Source organism: Elephantulus edwardii, unplaced genomic scaffold, assembly GCF_000299155.1.
Source record: "Elephantulus edwardii isolate Elephantulus edwardi_28Jun2011 unplaced genomic scaffold, EleEdw1.0 scaffold00143, whole genome shotgun sequence".
NCBI lineage: Eukaryota > Metazoa > Chordata > Mammalia > Macroscelidea > Macroscelididae > Elephantulus > Elephantulus edwardii.
The window spans coordinates 6,913,180-6,921,642 of NW_006399893.1; positions in this window are offsets into that span (position 1 = coordinate 6,913,180).

Below are 8,463 nucleotides of genomic sequence, written 5' to 3' on the forward strand. Positions count from 1 at the left end.
TACTTTTTCACATTTTCCTTCCACTCAAATATTGCTTCCCAAACCCGCTATTTTTAATGTCCTTCAAAACCCATCCATGTCCAATACGTTTCAATTTTATCTTCGCTTACTCTCCAGAGATGTCCTGTGACTCTAATAAAACCAAGCCAAAGTCAAAACTCATTGTTGTTGAGTTTATTCCTCCTCTAAGCACTGTAAGACATGGTCTCACTGGGTTACCAGCACTTAATATTTACGGAAGCAGACTGTGCCAACTTTCTGTGGCTTGAGCAAAGGATATAAGCAGAACTATTTGATCTCTGTTAAATAAACACACACACATACATAGACACATAAACACAGACACATACACACATACACATATTTCCACTGTCAAGGTTCTGACCCAACTCATTGGAATAGACTTTGTTGTTTTCCAGTGAGGAGGTGAGGGACTTGTTGATTTATTTCTTGTTGCTTGTTTATTTTGTTCCCTATTTCCAAGGATTCTGAAGCTTCTTCTGACATACTTTGGGCATGTTGCAAGTAGGGATCAGTCCTTGGAGAGGAACATCATGATTGCCAGGGTGGAGGAACAGCACAAGAGAGAAAGACCCTCGATGAGATGGATTGATTCAGTGACTAGGGTAACAGGAGTAGGTGTGTCAGAGACAATAAGGTTGGCATAGGTTAGAGCAGGGTTCAGAGCTTTTGTACATAGGGCCGCTATGAGTTGCAAGCAACTCAGTGGCACATAATAACAATATTTCTTCTTCCTCTTTGCCATAGTCTCAGCAGAGGAAGATCCTCAATGAGATGGATTGATTCAGTCACTGGGGTAATGGGGATAGGCTTGTCAGAGAAAATAAGATTGGCAAAGGAGAGAGCAGGGTTTAGAGCTGTTGTACATAGGGTCTCTATGAGTTGCAGGTGACTTGACAGCACATAACAACAACAACTTTCAACATTACTTAAAGTTTCCCTGAATAAATAGGCTATTTCTTATAATGGACAATGGGATCATCCTTTTATTCACCAGCACCTTAAACTTGTCTGGATTTCATTTTCTGAGTTGGAAAGCATAGGTAGATTTGAGGATTTGTGTGTGTTGCCTGCTAATCTGTCTTTCTGAGTTACAGGCACCGAACATAAATCACAGGAGAAGATGGAACACTCTTCCCAGACCAAAGTGTTTCCACGATGACCTTCCTCCCCTCTGGGTGGGGATGGATAGTATTCTGGACTAAGTCACGTTTTTGTCTGTATTTTCATCACAAGCATGTGAAAATGAAAGTAATAGAGCCAATTTTGACTTTTGTTTGTTCTCATGTAGCTGCAGGCTATTATGTTTTATTAAACATTTAAATGTTTTCCAACTTGTTGGTGAAGAAAAACACTAGCTCTCTCTTATAGGTTATTCTGAAAAAAAAAAAAAAAGACAATAGAATGCATGGATGATCTCCACAGACAGTAACACTTTTCTCTTAACCATCCACCTGGCCTCTGTCTTAACTTCAAGTAATGTATTATGGAAGATTATGCTTGTCTCTCACCACACACCTCAGAAAATGTAGCATTAAAAACAAAACAAAATAATTAAGTTGATGATCCCATGTGTGTGACAGTAAAACTGTGCTCTATGTGTAAAGTAGTTGCACTGCCACCCTAAAGACTCATGGTTCAAATCCACCAGCTGCTCCATGGGAGAAGGATAGGCAATTTTCTCTCATGCAATTTACTGCCTCTGAAAACCCACTGAACAGTTAACTTTGAGTTGGCTCTGACTTGACGGTATATAACAACAACAATGGAGCTTTCAGAGTCCAATTTTTTTAAGCAAATTAGTAGGATTTTATTCCAAGTTGCCTTTAAGTGAATCCAAAGAGCCAATTTTAACTAATAATTGAGCCCTTAGGGAAGCTTCAAAATGCTATGTTATTATTTGTGATCAACTTTCCTCAGATCTAATATTCTTCTCATATACTAAGGACTAAATCTGTATCTTCAGCATATTAGAGTAAGCAAAAGTTTAAAGAACTCTAAAAATCAGGGAAAAATACTTTGATTTATAGAAGCTACAAAATCATAACTTGAAGCTCCTTAAGAAGAATCTCCATGAGGATAAAAGGCGAAGTAGAGAAACTCAAAGCTCAAATAGAACACAAAGAATAGGCTGAGCAATACATGATTTGGTTAAATGTGGTGTTCTGTTACCATGATAATCTACATATCAAGAACTGTCCTTTACTCAGCATTACTTCATTAATGGCAAGCAGAGCAGTGAGGGAATGGTGGGCTTAGGAATGGCTCCTGCATGGGCATGGCAGGCTAGCAGAGAGGTCAAACAGAGCTTGACCAAGCATGCACCACGGAACCTTCTACTGTTGTCTTGGAGGATTCTCATGGGGAGGGCCCTAAACCATTTTCTGACTCAGGGGAGGTAACTCAACTTGCACTTGCTCAGTTGACCTCCACAATGTGGCCAGTTTTACAGAAAGGAATGTACCCCGTGAAGACTTGACAATGGGAATGTCAAAGTGGTCCCAGTGTCAAGTCCACACCTGGTATTGTGGACATATAAGGAAGGCAAGACAAATGAAACAAGACATCTTTATTTACAGATTCAGATAAATCTGACCAGATGAATAAATCTCCAAGAGAGACACAGGTTAGGAGAGTTAGAGGGAGCCCCTCTTGGAAGATGGACCATGGTTTCCTGGAAGCAAAGAGCTTCCACCCCACTATGGTCACTGTGCAGTCATTCTGTGAAGACTTCAGACGTGACCAGCTCTCCCAGGAGACCAGTAGAAAAGGGCAAACTGGGGAAACATCCACCCCTGAGATGCTGCAGTTGTTAGGTGTCCAGTCAATGCCAATTCAGAGCAACACCATGCAACAGAGCAGAACTGCCTCATAAAACTTTGCAGGCTGAAATCTTTATGGAAGCAGAGTGTTAACTTCTGGTTAGCAGGGAACCCTTACCCCTTGAATCATCGCCATCTTCTCTTGCCACTTTGCTGCCAGAACTTACACCTCAGGCTTGAATCTCTATTATGAGGGCTAACAGTTTCCTGGAGAATCATACCACAGAATTACTTACTAATTATACAAGAAGGGTGCCAGTCTAGTTTCTGTGGGGTCAGTCCTGACCCATAGCAACACCATATGTGTCAGAGTTGCACGGTAACTCACTGGCTTTTCAGTGGCTGTTTTCAGGAGTTAGTTCACAAGACTTCACTTCCAAGTTGCCTCTTAGTGCACTCGAACTCCCAGCCTTTCACTTACCAGCAGAGCGTGTTAATGGTTTGTACCACCCAGTGACTCCATGCAAAGAAGATGTTAGCATGGAGACAAAGTCCCTCTGAACTATCCCAAACTCCAGTTAAAATACAGAGTAGCAAACATTTCCACAGTGAATTTTCCACAGTGAAGAGAAGGAGGCTAAGTGCCGTCTTTTTCTTGGCACCTTCTACCATGCTATGTGTGAAGACATTTGAGCCTATTATTCTCCGACGTGCCCCAAATGTCCACAGCATAAAATGATCACCACTCCTCTGATTAAAAAGTGCTTTTATTGGTGGTAACCTAGAGGGTTGAATGACCTGGAGCAAATAGGACTGTTTCCTCCTTTGAAAAGTAATTAGAAAGCCATTTTGCCCTGACAGCTGAGTCTCTGATTCAGGAAAAAAAGAAACTTCTTCTCTCCTAAAAGACAAAACCAGTTAAGTATGTGGTGACATGTGATTTCGGGGATCTCTGAGTGAGCCCACCCCATTCATGCTCCCTTGATCCTAATCATGAGCATCTAGAGGTAGTTTCTTAAGTTCCCCTCAATGTGGAGTAACAACTCAAGGATTCTTTTTGAAATATCTCATTTTGGGGAAGGAGAATCATAGGCAACTTGCTTCCTTGCATCAGGTTAAAAAAATCCAAATTTAATTAAAATAATGCAAAACCGGCAATGTGCCCTGCTGTGACCAGCATTTATACAATCGATGAAGGTGCAATCAGCATGAGAGATGCTGTGATAAATATAATGACAGCAGGTGCACCTGGGATGCAAATTTTTAATTTTTCTTTTAAATTATCTCTTCTTCAAGCCTGAAGTGGCTAGACCTATCCAGTGAGTACACTGCGCAACAATTCCCGTCTGCTAAGACGTCTGCTCTGAGGTGCTGTTTACTGGGACCATCACACAAGGACAGCAAATCTATTTCTAAAAATACACGGTGGGGGTAGCAACTCAGGCACTCCACTAACCAGGTTATAATCATTTAACTATCCTAATTCTTATTTTTGATGGAAATTAGCCACATTTTGATAGGGCAGATGTGATAAATCAATGGGAGAGAGGCAATTTCCTGTAATGAGGTTGCTCGTGAGTCAAAAAGAACATCGGCAAATTTATGCAAATATTTTTGTGAATTTGTTCTGAGTATGCAAATGCTGCATAATTAGCTATGCTTTTCATGCAAAATTAAATTTGTTATAATAACGAATCACACTCCAGAATAAGGCTACTTAACATGAAAAGAGTCCTCATTTGTATGACTGAAAGGCTGCAAATTGAGGGTGAAGTTGTAGGCGAATCTAATTCCAGCCTCCAATATTTTCATTCATCCAGGGCAAACAAAACCATGTTCAACAAAAGGTTGCCGACTCTCAGGACAGTGCTGCTGTGGAAGCAGGGATTGTCAGGAGAAGACGCAACGGTGCTTTCTGGATCGGGACCAGACTGTCCAGGCTTTTACCAACCAGATAGAAATCTCTTCTCTCTCCTTACTTTGGAAGGAGTGGAATAACAATATCTTAATTCTGGTGACTTAATGGTGAGGGATCACGCTGTCAATGCAAAGATGAGCAGTTCACATCCACCAGCTGCTCTGCAGGAGAAGGATGGGCAATCTCCTATCACACGATTTACTGCTTCTGAAAGCCCACTGGAGCTGTGGTTCTGACTTGATGGTGCAAAATAACAACAAAGAATAACAAAATCAAATGTCTATGTGGAATATATTAGAACTTAGTCACTACTTAGTGCCTGTCTGCCCCAGACTGGAGGTAACTTGGGTGTCCAACATGTTTGTGTTTCTGGCTCCTTCTATGTATGTATGTAGATAGATAGATAGATAGATAGAGATATAGAGATAGAGATAGAGATAGAGATAGATAGATAGATAGATAGATAGATAGATAGATAGATAGATAGATATTCTGCTGAATGGGCACTAGACCCCCGTTGGCTGGGGAAGTAGGATGTCTATTCTAAGGTTGATATATTGTTATCTGTCTTCCTTTTGGATCAACTCGGTCAATTCATGGTGACCCGATCAATAATGAGATTGGATGCTTATGATCTAGAGCATTTTCACTCGCTGGTTTTCAGAAATAAATCATTGGATATTACATCCCTGTGTGTCTTAGTCTGGAAACTCCACAGAATCATGCAAACAGGGCACAGGTCTCCACTAACAGATGGGTAGATGCTGTCTGAGGTGAACTGGTTGACATCAAACTCTGTCTCTTAGAAGATGAGAATTTACTACAGAACCACCACTGTCCACTTCATCCTACTGTACAGGTTGAGAAATGAGTAAATTTGACGTCTTGGCCTGCTGATCTAGCATGGGAAGACCTCCTGCTCTGCCTGGGACTAAGGGATTTCCAAGAGGGCAGGGCTTTCAGTGCAAAGACCCGTGGTGTCCCGGACAAACCAGGATGAGTTGCTCACGCACCATCATCGCACACTGTTAAATTAGTCTCTGCTTATATGCCTACTCTGTAGAACCAAACTTTGACTCTCCCAAAGTATGCTCTAAACCCTCTCTGGAATGATTTTAGCCCAAGCCCTATACTATACCCCAGTTCTACATAAATAATACCAACAACAGCTCATTGCCATCATGTAGGAACTGGCTTATAGCTGACCAACCAGAGAGTTTTCAGAGGCTGTAGATCACACAAGAAGAGATTGTCCATGCCTCGAAAACAGTGGCTGTTTCTTCTGGTAAATTCAGTCACTGACCCAGGCCTCACTTTAGTGCTACAACTGCATGCAGACTCATTCTCAGAAGAGTTCTCCTGCCAATACTTTTGCTGAGAGGATAACCCTATAGTATTTATTCCATGCCCGACCTCTAGGCACCACCTCAGCCACTGCATCGGAGGTCACTTTCTGCTCAGAGTCCTCAAGCAGGGATGACACTTCACCAGGATCAGCCTGACCACATCCTTGGTTCACACCTCACTCCTCACGGGCTTCACTGCTGAGATCCCCTTTCTGTTAGGTCAAGTGTTAACATGAATTTGAACCATCAGCCTTTGATTAGCAGCTAATTGAAAACCACTTGTGTTTCCTAGTCCCCTAGCTCATCTCTGGGCTCCTATATTGTGGACTATGGAAAGAAAGACTAAATATTATGCCATCTAGATCAGGTGCAGGTAAGTGCAGGCTGGGTTTAGAAGAGGCTGTGGACATTATAGCCAACGTTAGATGTATCTTAGCTGCAAAAAGGTACAAGAGAAAGATCTATATGTGTTTAATTGGCTATATGAAGGGATTTGACAGTGTGGATCACAATAAATTGTGGCTGACCTTGAGAGGAATAAGAATTCCAAAACATTTGATTGTGCTCATGTGAAATTGATACTTGAACCAAGAAGCTGTGGTCAGAAGAGAACAAGGAAACACTGCATGGTTCAGGATGCATCCTATTTCCTATCAGGGATGCATCCTATCTCCATATGTTTCCAATCTTTATGTAGAATTGATAATCTGGGAGGTTGGTCTTTATGAGGAGGAATGTGGCATCAGGAATGGAGAAAGATTTATCAACAACCTGCATTATGTATATGACACTACCTTGCTTTCTGAAACTGAGGAGGGCATGGGGCACTTGCTGTATACGGTCAAGGACTGCAGCCTTCAATATAGATAGAAGCACAACATCAAGAAAACAAAGATTCTCACCACTGGGCTATTTGGCAGCAGCATGATAGATAGAGAAGAAATTGAGATTGTTAACAGCTTCAGCTTGCTTGTTTCCACAATCAACACTCTCGGTACCAGCAGCCAGGAAATTATTGCATTTGGGAAGTTTGTTGTCAGGGACCTCTCTAGAGTACTGAAAATCAATCAAGTCAGCCTAGAGACTAAGGTGTACCTGATTCAGGCCATGGTCTTTGCAATTACTTGCTATACATCAGAGAGCTGGAAAAAGACTAAAAATGATAAAAGAAGAATGAATGCCTTTGAGTTGTGGTGCTGGAGAACAGTATTGAACATACCATAGGCTGCTAAGAAAACAAACAGGTCTGTCCCAGAGAGGGTGAAACCAGGATTCTCCTTGGAGGCAAGGATTTAGAAGCTGTCTCTCATATTTGGTGCATGTGGCCAGGAGAGACCAATTCTTGGAGAGGGACACCGTGTTTGGAAGGGTGGAGGGACAGTGCCAGAGAGAAAGATCCTGAATGTGATGGATTGACTCAATGACTGGGGTAATGGAGGTAGGTGTATCAGAGACAATGAAATTGGTTCAAGATAGAGCAGGATTCAGAGCTGTTGTACATAGGGTTACTATGAATTGCAAGTAACTTGATGGCACATAACAATAATATTCACACAACCATGATCATATCTATTTATTAACACTTATTAGCAATATATTCTTGAACACTTTCCAGTTTCATTACAAATAGGTGAAATGATTTCATAATTAAGAGGCACATTTATGGGTATTGGGCAATTCTCTTCATTTCCATTGCTATGGTCATGTGAAACTGGGAAAAAATGAACTAAATCAAAAGGAGCACATAGGAATTATTAACACAGGTCTGGGAGAAAGGAAGAACTCAGCAAATATTAGCCACATGGATCATTAAAATCCATATATCATTTTTTTGTCTTATTTTTTTTATTACAGCTGCTAGCAACTCTCCTATTTCAGCATTTTGGCCTTTCTCCTCCAGCCTTTTTGAGAGTCTTATAAAATAGGCTAGTATTCAATCAGGACACTAGTAAGGAGGAAAGATGGTGGGCAAAAGCAGGGAAGTTACATACCAACTATAAGACAGTCCATGGCAAAGAGCTACGTGGTTTTAAACAAAATTCCTGCCTTATTCAAAGTTTACCCGTTCTACTACTTACTGCCAGCTCTGCCTTGAGGTATGCATTTTTTGCCTGCCATCCCACCCCTGGGCTTATAGTTTGGGCAGGCAGCTTTGCTGGCAAAATGAATGGAGAGAAACAGCACCACTGTCAAGGGAATTTGACAGAAAAGTAAATGAAAATCAATCACTGCCACAGCTGAATCTCAGTTGACAAATGCTTATAAAGTAATAAATCAATGGACATATTTATCCTACCCTGGGCTGGCATCAGCAGTTTCAAAGCCTGGCCAAGAAAACCCCGAGGAAGTCCTCTAGGACAGGGCACTAAGCCGCCACAGCTGAGAGTGGTTCTCAGCTCCTGACTGAAATCCTGAC